This window comes from Bubalus bubalis, chromosome 9, assembly GCF_019923935.1.
Source record: "Bubalus bubalis isolate 160015118507 breed Murrah chromosome 9, NDDB_SH_1, whole genome shotgun sequence".
Classification (NCBI taxonomy): Eukaryota; Metazoa; Chordata; class Mammalia; order Artiodactyla; family Bovidae; genus Bubalus; species Bubalus bubalis.
This window is the reverse complement of record NC_059165.1, coordinates 31499036-31524223: the sequence shown is the minus strand read 5'-3', so window position 1 is coordinate 31524223 and position 25188 is coordinate 31499036. Positions and strand designations below refer to the sequence as shown.

At 39.7% G+C, this 25188-nt stretch overlaps 1 protein-coding gene and 1 long non-coding RNA gene across 2 annotated transcripts in view; one reads left to right on the top strand and one right to left on the bottom strand.

Annotated features, from left to right (window-relative positions):
• TENM2 (teneurin transmembrane protein 2) overlaps nt 1–25188 on the top strand; it is a 1791425-nt gene that overhangs the window by 655117 nt on the left and 1111120 nt on the right. The window lies entirely within an intron of this gene.
• Nucleotides 297–1751, bottom strand: LOC123335005. The gene is made up of 2 exons (XR_006553218.2): nt 1570–1751; nt 297–665 (listed from the first exon to the last, which is right to left on the bottom strand). It is a non-coding gene; the product is annotated as an uncharacterized LOC123335005 (long non-coding RNA).

Below are 25188 nucleotides of genomic sequence, written 5' to 3'. Positions count from 1 at the left end.
TTTTCAATTAAAAAAATTGAGATTTTTCTGTATTTTAAATATGATTAAGGGGATTGGTCTGCAGTCTTTAAAGAACCATGGACAGAGATCCTTTCAGGAAGTACTGTAGTTTCCGACCCGCGTTGTTTGTTGTTTGCTTGAGAACCCTTGTGATTGGGAGTGAATTGGTGTCACTGAAGAAAGGGGCTGTGAAATCTGCTGAAGAGCTTCAAATGTCAGAGCTGCGTACTCGTGAGTCGCAGGCACCTGTGGCCGTGTGTCTTCCTGCAGCATCTAGTACTGCAGTCTTCAAAAGGGCGCTGGAGGTGGTTTCCAAATGGCATTGGTGTTTATTTGCATATAAATAAATATATAAAAGCGGTAGAGAGAGCAAATGCATGTAGAATGGTTTCAGATGAGAAAAAACCCTGTCCTCTTTCGAGAGAATGCGGGCTTGAGCTGACGCTGCTCAGGGAGTGGATAATTCCCGTTACAAAATCTGGATCCCTTTGGCTGACAGTGTTGGTAAAGCAGATTTCCTCTCACAGCCTGACAAGTCAGTAGACTCTCGCTCCAAAAAAAAGGGGGATGTCAGTCCTTTTTGCCGTTTCTATTGGGTGTCCTGTAATGTAATGGACAATGTGATTGCAGGATTCGGTTCTCAATCTTCTCAGTCCCAAAGTGTGCTTAAAAAAAACACATCAAAACAAATCAATAGTATTTAAGAGGGGGGGAAACATCACACTTTAGATTGATGCTTTACATAATGAGCCCTTTATGAGATGTAATGCCAACTGTTAATCAATAGACATGCCAGAACTGCCTCTAATACAACCTTGTAGAGTTTTTTTTTAATTAATCCTTATTAAAAATATTGACTTGTTGTGACTTGCTGGGGCTGCTCCTGGCTCTGTTTTTTATCCTAATTAGGAGGTTATGCTTCAGTGCTTAGGCTACAGATAATAATGTAATGATTATTGTCTTAAAACCTGAGAATCAATATAAGATACTGGTAAAGTGTGCCAAGTGCCACAATTATGAAAATTACTTGAGATTTTAAAAGGTTTAAGTGAGCAAGATTATTTTTTTTTTTTGTCTTATGCTTCCCCCCTACCTCCGATTGGCTTATTTCTACAGTTTTCTCAGGATTGGATAGGTTCAAAAGTTTCATTTCCCAAAGGACTTTTTGAATCATTGTATTTTAACATGCCACCTTCCATGAGAGTCGCCATCTTCCTTAATGCAGTTGTTTCGAAGGACCCCTTCTTCCCAACTCCTCACACCTCAAAAGCATTTAAGCCTTAAACTTTATGAAAATTCTGGTATGAAAGGAAAAATAGAGTATCCAAAGACTTTAGCAAGGAGTGCAAGTAATTGAAAGACATGTAATAAAGAAAGAAAAATAAATGGATAAAATTGATAGAACGAACTGTTGCTTTTCCAGGAGACTCAGAATATAAGAGTTGGAAAGGATATAATAATAACACTAAGAAAAAGAGTACTTAGATAGCACTTCCTTACACAAACTGGATATTTTCTGGGTTGGTTTTTTTTTTTTTTTTTCTGTACATGAACTCAATTAATACTCACTCTAGTCCCAGAAGTATTGCATGACTGATATCCCTATTTTACAGAGGAGGCAGTTGAGGCAAGGAGAGTTTCTTTAAAGTTATCATAGTAAGTGGCAGGGCAAGGATGATGAAGCCAAGCCTCTGCTTTCTTGTCTGTGCTGTTAACCTCGGCGATAATTGAGACCATCTGTCAAGCCCAGCCTCCTCCTCTTGCCTTGAGGAAGCTGGGTGGAGCTCAGTGCATGTAAATAACTAATCTCAGGAGGTTAGCCAATGCTATATGGTTGGATATCCCCCATTAAGTTAACATAGCTTACAAATCTTGATCCCGTCCAGCCTCCAGGTTGAAGTCTGTGGGGTGGCAGGCAGGACTGTGAATCTCATAGCCTCACGGGTCACACTGATATCTGTGTCCCACGTCTCATCATGGCCAGCTCTTGACAGAGCCATTGTTCCTATGAAATAGAGGAGGGGGGTGGTGATGGGAGGGAGCCCCACTGTTGAGCTCTATGTTTGTGAATAAGGAAAATGTTTTCCTTCTATAGCCTCTTTAGAGACAATTAAGCATTAGCTTTTGTCGGATGCTAAATTATGAGTGAATTTAGTTTAAAGTATGTGAACCATGCACCCTTTGAAATTTGCCTGAAAAGGCTCATTATAAAACTAATGCTATGAAAAAGCACTCCCTTTCAGATTAGGGAAAGCACCTGAATAGTTTTCATAAGTGGCTGCGCATCATTTGAAAGCATTCTAGTGTTGCCTGAACCGCTTTCAACACACCTTTCAACTAGAAAATTTCACATTCAGCATATCTGTAGTTCTACACGACTTTCAATAATATTTAAATTGGTTAACTGTATTTCTTTTATATCTCTTTTAATGCTTTTATTGATTTGAGGTAGATAAACTTGATTGTGCATGAAATCTTATTTTTCCGCACAAAGGAGATAGGATTTGAGTATATACTAGGAGAACCGTACCTCTAAAGCAAGCCAGACCTCTGAAATGCAAAGGTCTGGGTCAGATAGATGTTTGTTGAGGCCTTTGAACTATGCTGGTACTGATTCTGACGTTTGTTTCCCCTACAGTCAGTGTCGGCAAAAGATGCCCTAGAGGACATCTCTTTTTTAAAGCTCATTGAGAAAAGACTCATGAGTTTTGGTGTGAAAAAAATAAATGCTTCTCTTAAAAACCCAGTGTGTTTTGTTTTTTTTAGGGTAGCTTAGAGACCCCATGATTCTTAGAGCTAATAGTGTTAGATTCTTTTAGTCCCAAGGAATCTAAAAAGCAAATGTGTTAACATTTCAGCTACTGTGTGCTAAAATACAGTAGGCAATATAAAGTAAAAAAAAAAAAAAAAAAAAAAAAAAAAAGACATATAGGCCAAATCAAGGGCATAGTTTATTTCACTGTTCACATGTAGAAATCTAATTAGATTAGTGCATCACAAATTAAAATAAGACTCAATGTGTAACACACAAAACCCTGAGCTGCATCAAAGAATCATTGTTTTTGGAGGTTTCTGCCTCATATGGACAGGACACGGTCCATATTTGGATCATAAGGATCGTCTTAGAGAACTGAGTTCAAATCTCAACTGTGCTACAGCCTAGCCTCCTTATGTTGCCAAATTACACCACCTCTTGGAGCATCACTTTTTTCATCCAAAAAAAGAGGGATGATAGTACTAATCTCATATGAGCAAATAATAGGAAACTCAGCCACACTGCTCTTCCTTGTATGCCCCCTGCCTGTCACATCTCCAACGGTTTGGGGATGCAACACAGTCTAGATGGGCATGATTCCTGCCTCGCTGGGCTTGCTGTCTGTCTGTGGGAGTGAATTTAAGAAGACAGATGTGAAGGCTGTTGCTTATAAGTGCTGCAGTAAGTTGTAAGTTCATAATTAGGCCCACAAATAAAATAAACTTGCCAGATACAGTAAATAAAGAAAAGTAACAAAAAGAATGTTTTGGAGTTAGGATGTCAAAGTGATAGATTTTTGGACTTTATGCCTAGAACTGAGCTAGTAAGGTGAAGACCACAAAATAGAACCACCGTGGTACTCATGTGCAAAGGTGAAGGGACAAGACGAGGTCAGGGCCCCATGTGTGTGGGTGAACCTGTCAATGGCTGCTTTCCATTGAGTCACAAGAGATCAAGATTTCCTCTTCAAGCTCTGGGCTGGTGCTCTTCTTAAGGAATCCTGGGAGAAATGAACACCTGCCATCAGCAGGCACCTTACACATTACAAAAAAAATGTTTAGTGTCATGTTTCCATTTAATCTTAGCACCAGGGCTAAACAGCATTGTGAAATAGAATGAAACAAATTTTGCCTCTGAGGAATGGATTTGTTCAAGGCTATGCCACAAGTGAGTGGTGGGAGGCAAAAACTGATTCTTTAGAAAATTTTAGCTCTACATCTTGTCTCTTCTCTGCATCCCAATTCTGTGCTTTTTGTTTCATTGCTTAGATTAAATGTCCTCATTAAAAAAAAAAGACATCTACAGCATGACTGGATATTGTAGGGAAGGTGAAGGTGCTCATGCCCTAGTGACTTATATATGGAAAAGCAATAAGGGCAGTAATCAAATATTTATTGAAATATAGTTAAGGAAATATTTGATGCATAGTTCAACTCTAGGAAGTTTTCAGTTATACAGTAAAGTAAGAACTTCTTATTCCAATATTAAAGCTGACTAAGGACTATTTTCCTAGAACAAATTTGCTCCAGTCTAAAGGAACCTTGATGGCATCACTGACTCGATGGACGTGAGTCTGAGTGAACTCCGGGAGTTGGTGATGGACAGGGAGGCCCGGCGTGCTGTGATTCATGGGGTCGCAAAGAGTCGTACACGACTGAGTGACTGAACTGAACTGAAAGGAACCTTCTTTCACCAATTAACTCTAGATATGGGCTTTTAGCATCTCAACCATGTGTGTTAATTTTGGATATTTATTTTTAGTGAAAAGACCAGAACTAGTCCCTCTACTCAGATGATGGTCAAGCCAATGAGTCTGCCCTTATTTAGAAATAGAGACTATTGACACAGAAGGCTTTCATATTTGAAGACAGTCTTAAAACATTTGTGAATCATTATCAAAAACACAGTCACAAAAAAATAATATTTATGGAAGAATATCTGAAGGGCATTCATTCTCTAAAATTTGCTTTCTGAATAATTGCATAATTTAGGCTCCTTATGGGAGATTCCCTGGTGGCTCAGATGGTAAAGCGTCTGCCTTCAACGCGGGAGACCTGGGGTTCAATCCCTAGGTCGGGAAGATCCCCTGGAGAAGAAAATGGCAACCCACTCCAGTACTCATACCTGGAAAATTCCATGGATGGAGAAGCCTAGTGGGCTACAGCCCACGGGGTCGCAAAGAGTCAGACACGACTGAGCGAACTGCAAAATTGTGTTCTGTCATCATTGCCAGCAGACGATACTGATGGAAACTTTTAAGAAATAGTGGGAGGAAGTACATTATTGTTGGTAACAGTGACTCAGTTGGAGCTGTTGTCTATCACAGCTAAAAGTTTTCCTCTTAAGGATCAATAAGTGTCTGGAAAAATGAACTGCTTTAATTTTATGGAAACCATATAACACCTTTGTTTCCCTCTTTGCTTTGGCTGGTAGGAAATGTAGATTTAAATAAATATGTGCACTACTTCAAGCCTTAGAAAAGGCACTAAGCATCCCAGTTTGCAAACATCACCGGAATGATTTTTTATTGTTTTTGCCCCCACCCTTACATTTCTTCAGTTACAATTCCCTCAATATTTATTTTATTCTAAAAGCATTTTGAAAGTTACTTCAGATCTTTTATAAAACAATGTGGGAAATGAAGAAATATGTGATACAAAAACACATCTAAATGATAATCATTTGATCTCTCCTTTCTTTGTGCATACCATTATTTCATGAAGGCTTGTAAAGTCTATAGAAACTTTAGAAGAGGTAAAAATAAGGCTGGATATTGACATGAGTATAATCTTTGAAGGATTTTCAGTGGTGGTTGCACATTAGAATCATAATTAGAAATATTTTAAAAACATGGATTATTGAATCCTCTCTCTAAATATTTTGATATTTTAGATGTTGATTGGGGCACTGGCATCTGTATTTTATAAAGCATTGTTGATTTTAAGCCAGAGGGAGACCCACTGACCAAAGGGTTTATTGAGTGAGAACCTGCTAGAAGAATAAAAAGTGTGTAAAAATGCAATGTGAATTAATTCAGTAGCTCAATACCAGCTTACTTGGACTGAAAGAAAATGGCTTAAAATTTGCCAAACATTGGCTAAGTTCCTGTAGTATACAAAGCTCTAGGATTGGTAGCAGAGAATCTTCCAGTTGCCTTAGTGTCCCAGTGCAATTGAATAATGCCTCTTCTTTATTGCATCATCACCACCATCATCCCAAAACAGATGTTACTCTAGCAAAAGCACTTTACTCTGTGCTGGCAATATAAAGTACACTAAGATCTTGCCCTCATTGTCAAGGAGCGTTGGTTACGTGAACAGACAGGACATGCACATAAAAAAGATAATTAACAATACTGAGTAGCATATGCTAAGTGCCAAATCAGGGGCGGCAACAATAAATATGAGTTTAGGGAGGGAAAGCATCATTGTGGACTCTGACATTGGAAGCCTCATAGAAAAAGTGGAACGTAAAAGCCTGACCTTGCTGCTTGTGTAGGAAATAGATAAATAATCTTCTGAAAGTCAGTATAGCTGCAGCTGTCTGCTCATGCAGTTTTATTCAAACTTCATTTTAAAATAGAAGGCCACGTCTTTGTATGTGTAACTACGGGTTTTAGAAACATAATGTCCCCTCTTCTTTTTTGTTTTTCGCTTTCATTTATACCTCAATGTCTGAAACTCTCAAACAGGAAAACAGCTGGAAATACATATTTTAGGGAAGGCATAAAGTCTTGACCTATCTATAAATTGCATCCATTTATGAGGAGGGTCAGCACATTCACTAGGATTTCAACCCTGCCTTGAGTTGACTGCTATTTATCAGACACTTTATTGTGTTTCAGTCTAAAAGCAACTCTGTTTTATTACAATTAGGGAAAGTGAAATTGTGCTTAACAATTTTCCCCATTATAAAAATAAGAAAATGCTTGTTAATATAATGTATTCGCTTAATATGATTTTTAAAAAGCACTTGATTTCATTTTCTCCCTAAGTATAAAAAGCATTTAGAAGGAGTTGTTTTTAGAGTGAATCAGCAGAAACTATCCCAGCCAAGATTGAAAGCTAACATCAACAATGAGTCTGAGAAGGCAGTATCGTTTCAAAAAAAAAAAAGTATTTTTTGACAGCCTGATATAGAGTACATGATTTATAGAGTGATCTGAAAATTAATAAACAATTATATCACAAAGTGAAATGGTGCTTTAAAAGAAAAAAAAAAAGAACCTTATGGTTTTTTTATGAGCATGGGTAAAAATCCATGAAAACACTCAAGAATGCCCAGATGCTTTCTATCAAGTGAGTAAAGAGCACTTGAAAATGTCTCTGATAAAACTCGATACAGATAAAATAGTATTGGTCTAACTTTAATAAGTGGAGAGTTAGAAATAACACAGAAGACTGGTTCCCTCGAGTTACCAACTTCAGCACTGTCTTTGTGTATCCAGATGAAACATGAAGAATTTAGTCCATAACGAGTTCTCACACCCAGGCTCAGGGCAAACAAATCCAATTTTTAAAATTCTTTTTCGAACAGAAGTTCTTCTTTCTCTTCCGCTAGCTTTTGAATCATCGTTCACTTTTACCCTTCTTCTCTCTAACTCCCAAAGCTAAAGGACTTCATTACAGTTAACAGTGAAGAGCATGTCCTTGAGGTTTGGAAATTTTTGAAGGTTCAACAATTGAGGCTTTTTGTCATCATTGTTTAAAGGCCAGACTAAACCTTGTTTCTTCAGGATTCTGCTGTGCACAGACAAAATAGAACCACATACCATTTGGAAGCAAAAATCAACAATAACCCATTTCTTAGAAGCCAGTCTACTTGAAGAGACCAACTTAAAAATGCCAGACTTGTATCAGACTCTGTCCATCACAATTGTGGACTCTTATGAAAGAAGGTTATTCCATAAATTTAGCAGGAAAGATAGATTGGTTATATTTGGCACAAGTGGGTCCCTAATACATTTTAAAACAAATAGGTATTCAAAGCCTTGAGTGACAAAGTCTAAACGCTACACACTGTGGCTTATCCTCCATCATGGACAAAAAAATTACATAAAAGGAAGAGAGAATGAAAACAAATTGTGATGAAAGTGACAATATGTCCCTTCCACTTTTCGTGTCCTTTTAAATATACTTTGCACTATTCCATTTCTGCCTCTTAGAGCTTTCAGTCTGTCATCACATCTAAATGTACCCATTTTGACAACCCTAGTCGTCTATCCCTGGCCATCTTTCTTCTGGGGAACCTGTCTCCGTGAGTTTACTTCAGTGGCTTAAACAACAGCAATTTGTTTTTTCACAGTTCCGGAAGCTGGAAGTCCATGATCAAGGTGTCACAGGCTTGGTGTCTTCTGCAGCCCCTCTCCTTAGCTTCTTGATGGCAGTATCTCCCCATGTCTTCGCATGGTGTTCCCTTTGTGCATGTGTGTCTTTCTTTTCTTCTTAAAGGTTATCAATCATATTGGATTAGGGCCCCCTCCAATTACTTCACTTAATTACTTCTTTAAAGACTCTGTCTCCAGTTATATTCACATTCTAAAGTTCTGGGGTCTGGGACTTCAGCATATGAATTTTGAGAGAAGACTTTTCAGCCCCTAACACTCCACCTTGTGGCCTCTCAAAATGTGTCTTTCTCCCATGCACCACCCACCCAACCCCACTGCTCTTTAAAAGCAGAAAACACAATAGAGCTTAATCTGACTTTAGTGAAAAAGGGAAACTCTAGACTCAAATAATTGAAAAGTTTGAGGTCGGACTTCCCAGGTGGGCCAATGGTTAAAATTCTGCCTGCCAATGCAGGGGACACAGGTTCAATCCCTGGTCCAGAAAAACTCCGTATGCCGTGGGGCAACTAAGCTTGTGTAGCACCGCTACTGAGCTCGCACTCCGGAGCCCACGCACCACAACCCCTGAGCCCATGTGCCCTCTGTGCACCCTCGAGCCCATACTCTGCAACCAGAGAAACCACCCCAATGAGCAGCTCATGCACTGCAACGAAGAGTAGCCCTGCTCACCACAACTAGAGAAAGCCCACGTGCAGCAACAAAGGCCCAGCGCAGCCAAATTAAATGCATAAATAAAAGTAGAAAACAGAATTCGAGGTAAACATATTACAGATTCAGGCAAAGCTGCATCCAGATACTTTAGTGGTTTTATCAGATACTGATCTAATTCTCTGTCTGTCGGTTCTGCTTTCTTCTACAATGACTGTCTCAAACAGCTTTCCCTCAGGATTATAAGACGGCTGCCAACTTCTCCCAGTTACAGTCTAGCCTATTGGCAACTCCAGGACAAAAAGAGACCACTTCTTTCTTACCTGTATAATAAAAGTCTGGCATTCAAGTCCCATTAGTCTGGCTAAAGTCTTCCATCTGTCACCAATCCTGTGGTCAGGACAATGGGATTCCGGATGGGTGGGACCTGGGTCCTATACATGGCCCTAGATCAGAGGTGGAATGAATCATATGGAGAGATGGGGGTCTCTCAGGTAGTGATGATGCTGTTATCTCAGGCAGGAAAGGCAGCTAGAGGCAAGAATCAGTAGATTTCACTCCACCAGCAGCACACCCTCCTGCCTCACAAATGCTCAGTGATCTTTCATCTCTCTACTTGTGCGTCTCCTCCTCCTCGAGATCATCTTTGAATATTCTCAGAATTGGAAGCACTGTGGGCTACCTTGTCCACATCTTAATTATTACAGGAACTCTTGATCTGTCTTCCTTTCTCTCCAAGCCAAGGGAACTCCATGTGGACACAGTTTATCATTTCACCTTTCATACATCCAATGCCAAGACAGCGACTGATGTATGAGAGTTAGTCCCGTATGTGTGTCTGTGTGTAAAGTGTGTGCTTGTTTTAAGCTGCTCACCTCAGTGAACCACAAGACGGGGAAGTTACTTCTTCCACATGAAGCTACTATGATTCCTAATATAAATAACAAAAAAGAGTTATCTGGGAGTAGCTGAGAGGCATACCTGGCACCTGGATCGGGTTGGAGGACATGAGCTTCATTGTCAGAGGAGAATGTATGACAGGAAGAAAGCTGAATGTTATTATGTGATTTTCCTTTTAAAGCAATCTGATATTTAGATTGTTTTAGAAGTCGTCCATGATCCTTTGTAAAGCTTCATTTGATTATTTTGTGATGAAAGGTGTGATATAGCGAGAGGCAGACAGGAAGGTTGAACCCAGGGGTGCACACAGGGTACGGATTGAGTGATTTAGATCCTACAGCCAGGCAAACAAGTTCTGAATTTGGGAAGCTCATGGGAGTCAGAAAAACATCCACTGAATCAATCCACTGGAATCAAAGGGAAGTAAAGGCTCGATAAGAATCTTTCCATGCCGCGGCGGGCAGCTGCTGTTGCATGCCTCTCCCTCTCAGCTCACCTCTGCGTCTCTACTCTTTCTCAATTCAAAGGCAGGAATCCCTTGTCCACTTAGTCCATGTCTACTCTGTTCTTTTCTGGTCCTATGTAAACATTATTTCAGGATAATACATCTATTTATTTCCAAAACCTCTCCACTTACTCTTCTTCCTCTTAAGGGTATATAACTTCTTGGCAGAATAGCAATGTCTTTTTAAATTTTTATCAGAGTATCGTTGCTTTAAAATGTTGTATTAGTTCCTACTGAACAGCAAAGTGAATCTGCTACACATATACATATATACCCTCTTTTTTGAATTTCCTTCCCATTTAGGTCACCACTGAACACTAAGTAGAGTTGCTTGTGCTATGCAGTAGGCGCTGATTAGTTATTTCTTTTATACATAGTATCAATAGTATATCCATGCCAATCCTGATCTCCCCTTGGGGTTTTTCCTAATCAAAAGATTTCTTATGGAAAACTAGGAACCTCTGTTCACTATCAGGTCATAAACTCGGGTGCAGTATGTAGCTATAGATCTATGAATTTCTAGGTGTGTGACTGGAGAAACCAATCCATCCACTTTAGCAGTCTGTGGCTCTTATCACTGTCACACAGTGAGCACTCAAAAATAATTTTTAATGATTGAATGAATGAAAATATAAATGAATTATTTATTTGGAATATCCATATTTCATCAATTTAAGACATCTGTTTTTCACATTTTAACATCTCTGAAAAAATCGATGACAACGTTGAATCCCTGTTTGCCGGAGATCACTGTAATGGCACTGTCATTGTCTGTTCGTGTGCAAACATGGTCAACATTTCAATCAATTCATGTGCTTTATAAGTAATATATATTAAAATTGTCTGTATCAAATGCAGTAACTTGTTATTTCATTTAGTGGGCATTTAGGGCAACCCACTCCAGTGTTCTTGCCTGGAGAATCCCAGGGATGGGGGAGCCTGGTGGGCTGCAGTCTATGGGGTCGCACAGAGTCAGACACGACTGAAGCGACTTAGCAGCAGCAGCAGGGAATAAATATTTGTTCTAGTTGTTTTCTGATGATCTTCCATTTAAGCCTCCTTAAATCAAGAAAGCATGAACAACAAAACTTATAGAATGGATGTCAACCGCTTGGAGAAACATCACCAAGATGATAGCAGAACATTATTTTAATATTTGGCAAAACTAATACAATTATGTAAAGTTTAAAAATAAAATAAAATTAAAAAAAAAAAAAGAAATGCTGCATAACCGACTCTCAAGCACAGAGAATTTTCATGTGTGGAAAAACATAGATATTTATGACTCAGTTGAAAAAAAAAAGGGTTCAGAAGAGTTGGATGTTGAATATGAGGAAGTGTTAGGAATTCACTTTGTTTATATTTTCCACAAAAGGATTATACTATTAAAATATATATTTAAATAAGACTTTAAAGCTCTTTTAATAAACTCAAAAAATTTAAGTGATAAAGCATTAGTTCATAGGAAGATTGCCAACATTTTTTACTACTTAATCATTTAGAAAGTAATGGCATGTCATAACAATCAATAGATTTTAGGTCCTGTGAGATACAACAATATCAGTAGGAGAGAGATTTTTGGCCTAAAGACCCAGTTATCATGCATCAAATCTTGCCACATAGTATATTTCCTGCTTCTTCCTGAGACTAAATTAAGATATTCTCCATGAAGATAGTCTCGGATTAGATCTGAGGAAGAGTTTTTCCAAAGTTAGAATGTTCTGAAGACAAGAATTAGCTATTGAGGAAGATGTAAATTCTTTAGTTACTGAGATTTGCAATGAAATTTTGCCTGTGCCAGTGATGGTTATGTTTGCATGCACAGAGCAGCTGTCCCTGTGAAGTGCTTGTTTCCTTTCACAGAATGATTGGTGAGCTGACCTCCCCTCCTCTGACTACCTAGGCACAAGAAGAAGAGCTTCTGAAATATTATAGTAAGAATTGGGACTTAGCAGATTGTCTTAATCAACATAGCAGAAGCCTGTGAAGAATGAAAAATTGTCAGGTTGTTTGGACTCTCACTCCACTGATCAAGAAAAGATTTTCTTGATTACAGATACAAGTTGCTTCACTTGTTTCTGTTTTAGAAAATAAGAAGCAGTTATTTGCTTGTGGTCAGATATTCTTTGAGAGAAGTCTTTTCTGGACACCCATGTGCATTGTATTGAGGTGTATAAAATGTAATTAGCAGTATTTGCATAGTTGGTTTATAAGTAGATCAGTGTCCTTATGTGGCTGAATCTACATGTCTTCCTTTAAGCAGATGAAATAAATCCCAGAGAAACTGGGATCTGAGTCATTTGCCTTTCAAAATTAGTACAAAAAGATCTGGCATCTTGAAGGAATCATTGAAGAGTTTCTTGTCATATTCATCCATCTCACCAAAAGTGATCATGTCGAATGCCTTGGCTAGTAGATGCTTTTCATTTATTTTCTTATTTGCATTGGGCTGATTGGCCTTTTGTAGATTGATGGGGCAATATATAAGAGGACCAGAAAGCTATAAGCCAGGTCAGGACACAAGAGTCATACTGCAGACTCTAGAGCTGTATTATACATCTCTCATTTCATGTTCTGTTTGTTTTCTCTTTTGCCTGACAACTCCTGCTCTTCCTTAGACACATGGAGCAGGCAATATTTCCCCAGGAGTTTTCACCTAACCTACCTAGGGTTATGTAGTTGCCATATTGCCAGGACCCAAAGCTTACATTCATTTCAGGATTAACCAGACTGTGGAATACCTTTTCCTGGTCTTTCTCTCCACCAGGAGTCCGTGGGCAACTTAAGGGCTGACTTGTTACTGAGACCCAGCACTAGGACAGTGCCTGGAATAAGACACATGGCTAAATAAATGGTGAAAGTATTGAGAAATGCATGCAAAGTGTTATATGTACATGGATAAATTGATGAGCTTGACTTTATTGGAATTTTGTTGAAGTTTCTCCTCAGAAATACTTTTACAAACACTCTTAACTACTGGTGCTGGGACTTCTCTCACATACTGTTGTGCTGATATAATTGGATAATATCACCAGCATCACTCCTTTACAAAATAGGATAGGTAACTAAGTGACTATGGCAGTGGTCTTTTCTTTTTTTGCCGTATTCATCTCTTTTCCACTTTTTATATTTATTCTTTCTAACTAGTAACTCATTTCTTCAGATAAAGTACTTGGCTGCCTATTGTTGTTGCTTGAGTCCTCCCATTTTTTTTTTTTTAATGATGTTACTCATTAAGTAAGCTTGTCCATATTCTTGGTTTTTCTTATACTCATTCCCCAAAGATCTTTCCTGATGTGTAACAATAAGGAAGTTCTTAACTAAAATAAGAATAAAGATAAAAGATAATCCAGCTTATTAATAAACTGTTAATAAGTTATTTGGTCATAACAGGAAAAAGCAGAATTAGGGAGCCTCAGGGTTTGTTAATGCAGCCATATATGACAGAATCAGGAAACCATGTTTTTGGTTTTGCTGTCCACGCATTGGCTTTATTCCAAACATGGCTTTCCTTTGGCTGTGCGTTGACAGTTGCAATGAGGGCTATGTGCATCCTCCCTTGTGTTCAGCAGGATAGAGAGTGCATCTCTTTTTAATGCTCACAGAACAAGAAAGATTTTCCCATATATCTTAAGAAACCTCCTCATGCCTCCTTGCACAGAGTTGGGTCCCATCCTCATTCCTGGCCAATCTTTATTGTCACTGAATGTTCTACACCAATTGGCTTAGACCTGGGTTCATAAACAAATCCTTGACAAGGGAAAATAAGAGTAACATAAGTGGTATACTACTAGAGGGAAGATCAAACCACTAAGTATTATGGCTTCAGTACAGTGGGTTGTACAAAACCCTGATGCTGGGAAAGATTGAAGGCAAAAGGAGAAGAGAGAAGCAGAGGATAAGATGATTGGATAGCATCACCAATTCAATGGACATGAACTTGAGCAAACTCCAGGAGATGGTGAGGGACAGAGACACCTGGCGTGCTACAGTCCATGGGGTCGTAAAGAGTCAGGCATGACTTAGCGACTGAACAACAACAACAAAACAGTAGGTTGGGGTGGAGAGGAAGCCACTGTGTCTACTAAACCATGGCTCTGTCCCATGTGCTGTATCTTTTCCTTTTAATAGTAACAGCTAAATTTAAGTGGTAACAGCCCAACTTAAATATTAACAGCTCAACTCAGTGTCCCAAAATGGATCACAACTTTTCTCCTAGAGCAAACCCACTTCCAAATCTTCCTGCACAGAAGAACTATACAAAAAAGACCTTAATGATGCAGATAACCACAATGGTGTGATCACTCAACCTAGAGCCAGAAATCTTGGAGTGTGAAGTCCTGTGTGCCTTAGGAAGCATCACTACAAACAAAGCTAGTGGAGGTGATGGAATTCAAGCTGAGCTATTTCAAATCCTAAAAGATAGTGCTGTGAAAGTGCTGCACTCAATATGCCAGCAAATTTAGAAAACCCAGCAGTGGCCACAGAACTGGAAAAGGTCAGTTTTCATTCCAATCCCAAAGAAGGGCAATGCCAAAGAATGTTCAGACTTACTCACAATTGCATTCATTTCTCTAAGCTAGGCTTCAACAGTATGTGAACCTAGAACTTTTCAGATGTTCAAGCTGGATTTAGAGAAGGCAAAGGAACCAGAGATCAAATTGTCAGCATCCGTTGGATCATAGAAAAAGCTAGAGAGTTCCAGAAAAACATCTGCTTCATTGACTACGCTAAAGCCTTTGACTATATGAAATGAGGATGAAAACAAACTGTGGAAAATTCTTAGAGATGGGAATACCAGACCACCTTATCTGCCTCCTGAGAAACCTGAATGCAGATCAAGAAGCCGTAGTTAGAACTGGACATGGAACAACAGACTGGTTCCAAATTGGGAAAGGAATATGTCAAGGCTGTATATTGTTACCCTGCATATTTAACTTATACACAGAGTACATCATGTGAAATGCCAGGCTGGATGAAGCACAAGCTGGAATTAAGATTTCTGGGAGAAATATCAATATCCTCAGACATGCAGATAACACCTCCCTTATGGCAGAAAGCGAACAAGAACTAAAGAGCCTCTTGATGTAGGTGAAAGAGTAGAGTGAAAATGTTGGCTTAAAACTCAACATTCAAAAAACAAAGATCATGACATCTGGTCCTATCACTTCATGGCAAATAGATGGGAAAACAAGCTCAACATTCAGAAAATGAAGACCATGACATCTGGTCCCATCACTTCGTGGAAAATAGATGGGGAAACAATGGAAATAGTGACAGACTTTATTTTCCCAGGCTCCAAAATCACTGTAAATGGTGACTGCAGTCATGAAATTAAAAGACGCTTGCTCCTTGGAAGAAAAGCTATGACCAACCTAGACAGCATATTAAAAAGCAGAGACATTACTTTGCCAATAAAGGTCTATATAGTCAAAGCTATGTTTCTTTCCTGTAGTCATGTATGGATATGAGAATTGGACCATAAAGAAGGATGAGTGCCAAAGAATTGATGCTTTTGAGCTGTGGTATTGGAGAAGACTCTTGAGAGTCCCTTGGACTGCAAGGAGATCAAAGCAATTGATCCTAAAGGAAATCAACCCTGAATATTCATTGGAAGGACTGATGCTGAAATTGAAGCTCCAATACTTTGGCCACCTGATGTGAAGAGCTGATTCATTAGAATAGACCCTGATGCTGGGGAAATTGAAGGAAGGAGGAGAAGAGAACAACAGAGAACTAGATGGTTGGATGGTATCACTGACTCAATGGACATGAGTTTGAGCAAGCTCTGGGAGATGGTGTAGGACAGGGAAGCCTGGTGTGGTACAGTCCGTGAGGTCACAAAGAGTTGGACATGACTGAGTGACTGAACAACAAATGAATTTCATTGAAAACTTCTTTATCCATGCCAAAAGACAGGGTGTTATTTTTAACCCTGTCTCATTGAGTTTCAAACATGGTACAACATAAGGAGAACTAAATACCTCATACATTCAGCTACCATTTACTATATACCAGGCATTAAGGATATAATTGTACATACTTCCATTACTGGACAGATTAGTATTATAAAATCAATTAATAGTGGTAGAAAATATTCTTAAGCAAATTTTGCACATCTATACACAATTTTGTGGCAAAAGCTGACAATTTTGGTGGCAAAGATTTGGGCAACATGAAAGAGAAGCTAGAGTTCACATTAGATTGGTTAGCTAGAAAAGACTTCTTCAAAGAAGCGATACTTGAGCTAAATCCTGAAGAGTAGAAAGATTCAGATATACAGACAAAGAGAACCGCATGCACAGAGAGAATCACATACAATGTCTAATCAAGGAACTGAAAGAACTCCAGCAAGGGTGTGGTGTAACAGAAGGCAAGAGAAGAGTGCTTCAAGAAGAAAGGATTGATGATATAATTCAATGCTGCCAAGATAAGGATGAGGACTGAAGAATGCATGTTGGATTTGGCAACATGGGTGGCATTTGAGACTTGAGCTGGAGCAGATTTAATGGAATGATGGGAACAGGAGCAAAATCAGAGTGGTTTGAAAAATGATTGTAAGATGGCAAAGTGGGGTCATGGTGGGTACATAACTCTTAGAAGAAATTTCTCTATGAGATGCAGCAGCGTGATTTGATAGCTGAAGGAGACTGTGTGTTCATGAAAGTAGATTGTTTTATTTTTTCGTTTGATTTTAGATGAGACTAGAATTTCTGCTAGCAGACTCTGGAACTATGTGTAATTTTTTGGTCTTTTAAAAAAATTCATATATTGCCTACTCATAAACACCTGATACATAGTTCAGTTCAGTTCAGTTGCTCAGTCATGTCCGACTCTTTGCGACCCCATGGACTGCAGAACACCAAGCCTCCCTGTCCATCACCAACTCTGAGGGTTTACTCAAACTCATGTCCATTGAGTTGGTGATGCCACCCAACCATCTCATCTCCTCCTGCCTTCAATCTTTCCCAACATCTTTAAACCTTTGATGATGAAACAAATGAATGGTATTTGAGGTCGCATTTATGTATGAATGGGAGCTATCAATTATAAAATGTGAGGCCAAAATTCACAACAGAAATCTTTTGGAAGGAGCAGGGCTCAGATCCTGTGCATGTGTGAAAGTTTTAGCATTTCATGGAAGAAAGAATCATTTTCCCATTATACTAAGCAGGAAAAAATGGATGCAGATCCAATGGGTTTCTCAATTTGGACTGAAGTCTCCATATCATGGTTTCTGTGGCAAAGAATCTGCCTGTAATGCAGGAGAAACAGGTTTGATACTTGGGTCAGGAAGACCCCCTGGATAAGGAAATGGCAACCCACTCCAGTATTCTTGCCTGGAGAACCCCATGGACCAGAGGAGTCTGGTGGGCTACAATCCATAAGGTCGCAAAGAGTTGGACATGACACAGAGAGTCAACAACAACAAGTGTTCTTCAAGAGAATGAGGCAAGATTATCAGCAGAAAGTAAGGAAGGGCATGTGAAAATTCACCCGTCACACTTGCTGAGAATACAATGGAAGAGAGAAATGTAGTAAAAGTCAGGGGGACAATTTTAGGCCCTGTTTCAGGAATTTACACTTAAACCTTTCTGTCTGATTGTTGTTAATCTGTATGAGTGCAGTAGGGGTAGAAAAACTGATGGCTGGTTGGATACATTCAGGGTTTTACCAAATAAATTGGGAGTAAGGGAACTGAGGACACTTCTGGTAGAGCAGGAAAAGGAACGAAGACTGGAGGGGATGGCAGGAGAAGAAAAATGAGTCCTTAGAGATCAGCTCAGAGAATTATTGTCCTGAGCTGAAAGGATCTGTGGTCAGGTTTTCAGATGCTGGGATATCTGAGAGCGTCTGTTACATTAGTCAATTATAGTATCCTCCTAACACATCTCTGTGTGTCGTCTCTCTTCTCCACCTCTACCTTGGTCCTAATCCAATCTTTTCTGCAATGATAAGTGACTAATGCCAAAACAGTGTCTTTATCACAAAACACCCCTGCTCACCAGGCTTCATTCTGTTTCTGGGGCAAATTTAAAAACAAAAACAACACATAACTTTGCATTCAAGGATTTCTGTCGTTTCCTCACACTTGAAATACTGAATTATTTTCTGGTGATTCCTTGACAGAAGTTCACTCTGTCTCCTCACTGTCTCCTATTATTCTCCCTCGTCTGTCTTAGTCTGGGAACTCCTTCTTTCTTTGTAACAGTGAAAATCACTACCATTGTTTTAATCTAGTTCTTTTTACCATTATTTATACTTTAGTAATGGGGTTGCTAAGAGTCAGACACAACTGAGCAACTTCACTTTCACTTTTCACTTTCCTGCATTGGAGAAGGAAATGGCAACCCACTCCAGCATTCTTGCCTGGAGAATCCCAGGGATGGGGGAGCCTGGTGGGCCGCTGTCTATGGGGTCGCACAGAGTCGGACACAACTGAAGCGACTTAGCAGCAGCAGCAGCAAAGATGTAGTTAAGCGTATTTTGTCTGCCAAGGACTCATGGCATCCTTTATGTCTCCTTTGGATGTTCTGGTGATTATATCAAAAGTGTTAAATTAACATTTAAAGCTTAAGGATATTTTCCTTTCTACATTGCATTTTAATGATAAATGACAATAATAATAACTATGATAACAAGGAGAACTTCAGTTGTCCAGATCTGGGAAACATTATATCATTTGCCTAAAACCGCATTTAACACGTTAACCTCACTCCTACACAGTGGAATATTAATAATATTTAAAGAAAAACAGCACTTCTGTCTTGGATACTTGGAACTACGAATGATGTGGAAATGCATTTCTCCCATGTTATCACAAGCAATGAAGTGGTTTACCTTTCCCTGCGTGTTCATCTCAAGGATATGTTAATAGTAGCTTCCCTTGATGAAATAAGAATATTCTCACTCTCTGTACGTGCAACCTTGAAGGGAGCAAGAAGCTTAGGAGGTCAGCTGGTGTAGGCAGGCTCTGGCCAGCATTTGACTTGTGAGGAAAAATACACCTGAGAAGCCGGGCATTCTGACTGCAGAAAGTGTTAGTCCCTATCAACTCCTCCCCTGGATGTGCCAGCCAGTTTACCTGGGGCTGTGCGTGGCAGCTCTCCAGCCTCCCAAGGGACACAGAGCCTTTTTTTCCAGGGGGAGTGTGACACTCATCACTTGTATGCACCCAGAGTGCCATCCTGTGGCCTAAACTGAGCTGTGTTTGTGTGTAGTTGTAACTGCCTGTGGTGTTTTTAAGTTTTACGAGAAGCAGAATCTAGAGGAGGTAAAGATTTATCCAGGGTTCCTAAAAGTGTGACCAAAAGGTTCAGAAAATGAAAAATGCAAATGGACACCTTCTGATTCTTGTCAAATTGGTTCCAGTTACAAGCCTCATCTGGCCCATTGCTGGCTCTATTCTGTTATCTCAGTCTTAATTCCTTCGCTGGTTCCCATGGTTCCCCCCTACACACACACACACACACACACACACACACACACACTAGTAATGACGTTTGCCTTTGTCTTAATTTCAAAACAGGTTTTAAAATGCTAATGTTTGTAATGTCAAGAGATTAGGTGACTTGACTTAAGGAAATCTGGCATTTCACACTTGGACAAACCGCAGTGAAACAGTGTCTTCCAAACAAAGGACGCACCTGGCTCTCTTCCACTGCCTAAAGCATGTCAAATCGCAGGAAGTGAGATACGGTAGGCTCTGTTTATACTGTTCTTTTATTCTAGTACAGGTAAAAGCTAATGGGTACTCTCATTTACTTCTGGGGGGAGCATTAGATGAGGCAAACTTGCTGAATATTCTCACTGTATATTTAAAATAACATTTCAAACATTCATACATGTTGATCCAGCAAGACTTCATTTCAGAATTCATCCTCAGGAAATGAACAGAACAGTTTAGGAAGATCATTGTATGCTTATATTATTTACAGTAACTTAATTTTTAAAAACCCAGTTATCTAATAATTTGAGGCTGACTCAGTAAGGTATGGAGCATCATACAAAGGAAATACTGAACAGCCATTAAAGATGTTGCTACAGAAGAAAGAATATTTAACAACAGAGGAAAATATTCTCAATATGTGAAAGGGCAACAAGCAAATTATAGAATAGTGATTTGTGTCTTACAAAGGAAATAGGACCAAAGAATAACCTCACTCTATTCCCAAGCTAAGTTAGAAACCAACAGAGGGAGAGCCAGATCACTGAGATTAAAATAGCAGCTTCCTAGTACTCTTTGTTGCTCCTTGAACTTACCCCCTCCCAGTGAAACTGAGTACATGTTGCAGGTAGGCCCAAGCAGTGCCAAGTCTCCTGGTCATGGACCATGGCAACTGGAGAGTGGAATCTGCCTCTTCGTTTCATTTTTATCAGACAAGTGATTCCTGCTCTTCTAGGGAGAAGTAACCAAGAAGTTGCAAAGGGATGGAACTGGATCCTGGAACTCAATGCCTCTTTTGTCTGGAACGTGGACATTCCTTCTTTTCTATGGCAAGAGAGGAGTAGGGACAAAGGTTTTCACATTGCACACTGCAGTTTTAGAGTGCTTCTTCATTAGTTTGGGACTCAGGAGGAGAGAGGATTATTATTCTTGCTACTTCTGTAAACACTAATAAATATGTTTAGTGGACAATCGAATTTTTGTGTGTATTACTATACATTTAATGGCTAGAAATATCCATGTATCCATGCAAACTATTTACTACAAGGAGCATACAGTTTTTAGTGAATTATGTATATGTATACACATGCCCATCTGGAGAAGGAAATGGCAACCCACTCCAGTATTCTTGCCTGGAGAATCCCATGGACGGAGGAGCCTGGTGGGCTACAGTCCATGGGGTCGCAAAGAGTCGGACATGACTGAGTGACTTCACTTAACTTACACATGCCCATATATGTAAAATAAATATATAATAGAGTATGTGAAAATGTATTCCTTTGTATAATACTTAACAGTATAAAAGAATCTATCTGCAATGCAGGAGACCCAGGTTTGATCTCTGGGTTAGGAAGATCCCCTGGAGAAGCGAATGGCAACCCACTCCAGTATTCTTCCCTGGCAGTCTAAAGTCCATGGGGTCACAAAGAGTTGGACATGACTGAGCAACTAACACTTTCACTTTAATAAAAATATACATACACATAAATGTAAATTAAATATATAGTTCAGTCCAGTCACTCAGTCGTGTCCAACTCTTTGCAACCCCATGAACCGCAGCATGCCAGGCCTCCCTGTCTATCACCAACTCCTGGAGTCCACCTAAACCCATGTCCATCAAGTCGGTGATGCCATCCAACCATCTCATCCTCTGTCGTCCCCTTCTCCTCCTGCCCTCAATCTTTCCCAGCATCAGGGTCTTTTCCAATGAGTCAGCTCTCCACATCATGTGGCCACAGTATTGGAGATTCAGCCTCAGCATCAGTCCTTCCAATGAACATCCAGGACTGATCTCCTTTAGGATTGACTGTTTGGGTCTCCTTGCAGTCCAAGGGATTCTCAAGAGTCTTCTCCAACACCACAGTTCAAAAGCATCAATTCTTCTACACTCAGCTTTCTTTATAGTCCAACTCTCAAATCCATACATGACCATAGCCTTGACTAGGTGGACCTTTGTTGGCAAAGTAATGTCTCTGCTTTTCAATATGTTGTCTAGGTTGTTCATAACTTTCCTTCCAAGGAGTAAGCATCTTTTACATTCGTGGCTGCAGTCAACATCTGCAGTGATTTTGGAGCCCAGAAAAATAAAGTCTCCCACTGTTTCTGCTGTTTCCCCATCTATTTGCAATGAGGTGTGGGACCAGATGCCATGATCTTAGTTTTCTGAATGTTGAGCTTTAAGCCAACTTTTTCACTCTCCTCTTTCACTTTCATCAAGAGGCTGTTTAGTTCCTCTTCACTTTCTGCCATAAGGGTTGTGTCTTCTGCATATCTGAGGTTATTGATATTTCTCCCGGCAATCTTGATTCCAGCTTGTGGTTCTTCCAGCCCAGCGTTTCTCATGATGTGCTCTGCATAGAAGTTAAATAAGCAGGGTGACAATATACAGCCTAGATGTACTTCTTTCCCTATTTGGAACCAGTCTGTAGTTCCATGTTCAGTTGCTTCCTGACCTGCATACAGATTTCTCAAGATGCAGGTCAGGTGGTCTAGTATTCCCATCTCTTTCAGAATCTTCCACAGTTTATTGTGATCCACACAGTCAAAGGCTTTATAGCATAGTCAATAAAGCAGAAATAGATGTTTTTCTGGAACTCTCTAGCTTTTTCTCTGATCCAGTGGATGTTGGCAATTTGATCTCTGGTTCCTCTGCCTTTTCTAAAACCAGCTAGAACATCTGGAAGTTCATGGTTCACATATTGCTGAAACCTGGCTTGAAGAATTTTGTGCATTACTTTACTAGTGTGTGAGATGATTGCAATTGCGAGGTAGTTTGAGCATTCTGTGGCACTGCCTTTCTTTGGAATTGGAATGAAAACTGACCTTTTCCAGTCCTGTGGACACTGCTGAGTTTTCCAAATTTGTTGGCATATTGAGTGCAGCACTTTCACAGCATCATCTTTCAGCATTTGAAGTAGCTCAACTGGAATTCCATCACCTCCACTAGCTTTGTTCATAGTGATGCTTCCTAAGGCCCACTTGACTTCACATTCCGGGGTGTCATTTAACTCAAATGACCATTATATCTACTACTGTGGGCAGGAATCCCTTAGAAGAAATGGAGTAGCCATCATAGTCAAAAAGAAGTTCCGAAATGCAGTACTTGGATGCAGTCTCAAAAACGACAGAATGATCTCTGTTCATTTCCAAGGCAAACCATTCAATATCATGGTAATCCAAGTCTATGCCCTGACCAGTAACGCTGAAGAAGCTGAAGTTGAACAGCTCTATGAAGACCTACAAAACCTTCTAGAACTAACAGACAAGAAAGATGTCCTTTTCATTATAGGGGACTGGAATGCAAAAGTAGGAAGTCAAGAAACATCTGGAATAACAGGCAAATTTAGCCTTGGAGTACAGAATGAAGCAGGGCAAAGGCTAATAGCATTCTGCCAAGAGAATGCACTGGTCATAGCAAACACCCTCTTCCAACAACACAAGAGAAGACTCTACACATGGACATCACCAGATGGTCGACACCGAAATCAGATTGATTATATTCTTTGTAGCCAAAGATGGAGAAGCTCTATACAGTCAGCAAAAACAAGACCGGGAGCTGACTGTGGTTCAGAACTCCTTATTGCCTCATGAATTCCTTATTGCCAAATTCAGACTGAAATTGAAGAAAGTGGAGAAAACCACTAGACCATTCAGGTATGACCTAAATCAAATCCCTTATGACTATACAGTAGAAGTCAATATATAGTGAAATATATGAAAATGTATTCCTTTGTATAATACTTATGGTATATTTGAGCAGATACTTATGGTATTAAATATGTATCTAGTTAACCATATATTTAAAAAGAAAAATAAAAAGTATAATTATTAAGATAACCTGATGCATATCATGGTATAAAATTCTTTAGGTGCTTTAATATAATGCAAAATTAACCATTCCATACAATGTAACAGGGCCCCTTTCTCCCTTAGACGAGGAAAGTAGTTGGATGCTTGAGCATAGCGAACCCTTCTGCTTCCTCTTGTGTGGTTATGATGAAGGGGTAGTTTTGTGTTGGTGACATAGGGCATGGAAGAGAGGAAGAGGCGGAAGGCCCCTGTGGATAGAAAGGATGCTTGCTGGGAAAGTAGTTCTTCCTGTGCCAGGAAAGCTCCTTCCTAGAATCTCCCTGGACCTACCTACTTATTTGTGCAATCATATGTCCATCATTCATTTTGACAAGTTTATGGGAAACCCATTAACTATTAGCTAATGCCAAGACAGAAAGTATTAAAACACTTGTCCGTCATAGGAAGGACTTCTAATCAAGTCATCATTTCCAAGATAAACCTGTTATGATACATTATCAACAAATAGTACAATAAACATTTGATATTCTGAGTTACACCTCATACTATACCCTATACATGCACTGACTTCTTGGATCCTCCCTACCAGCAATTCTTATGCCTAAACCAGAGTTCTTATGTCCATTATATTTTTTTTATTTTTTTTTAATGAAGTAGCAGTTTTTTAATTTAATTATTTATTTTTGGCTTTAGTGGGTCTTCATTGCTGCCCAGGCTTTTCTATAGTTGTGCTGCGTGTATGCTCACTCAGTCGTGTCTGACTCTTTGCAACCCCTGGGACTGTAGCCTGCCAGGCTCCTCTGTCCATAGGATTTCCCAGACAAGAATGCTGGAGTGGTTTGCCATTTCCTTCTCCAGGGAATGTTGGCCCAGAAATCGAACCTGTGTCTCTTGCATTGGCATGTGGATTCTTTACCACTGAGCCACCAGGGAAGCAGTGAGCAGGGGCTACTCTCCAGTTGCGGTGCACGGGCTTCTCATTGCTGTGGCTTCTCTTGTTGCAGAGCATAGGCTGTAGGGCATGTGGGCTTCCGTAGTTGCAGTTCGTGGGCTCTAGAGCACAAGCTCAGTAGCTGTAGCTCTGTTGCTCCTCTGCATGTGGGATCCTCCCAGATCAAGTATTGAACCTGTGTCTCCTGAATTGGCAGGAAGATTCTTTATCACTGAGCCACTAGGGAAGCCCTCTTATGCTCGTGTTTTAGATGAAAAAGCTCAGCCACAGAATTTAAAAATTGCTCACAGTCATATAGCAAGTGACCAAGAAAAGTTCATAACTGTACAATCTGACTCCCAAGTTTGTGTGCTCTTTGTTACCATTCCACACGGCCCTCACAGTCTGATCTGTTCAAATGTGACACGAGTTAGCTTTCTAAAGGAACATCATAGTTCGGGGAAAGGAAGAGCTGTATAATATTCTGCACCTTCTGGAGAAACATCAAAGTTCAGTGGTGCCACATGGTTTTTATTAAAAAAATAATTAAAATGGAATTCTAGTCATCAAGAGTGCATTGATACTGAAGGAAAAAAAAATAAATGACTAATGCTTGAAATAAACA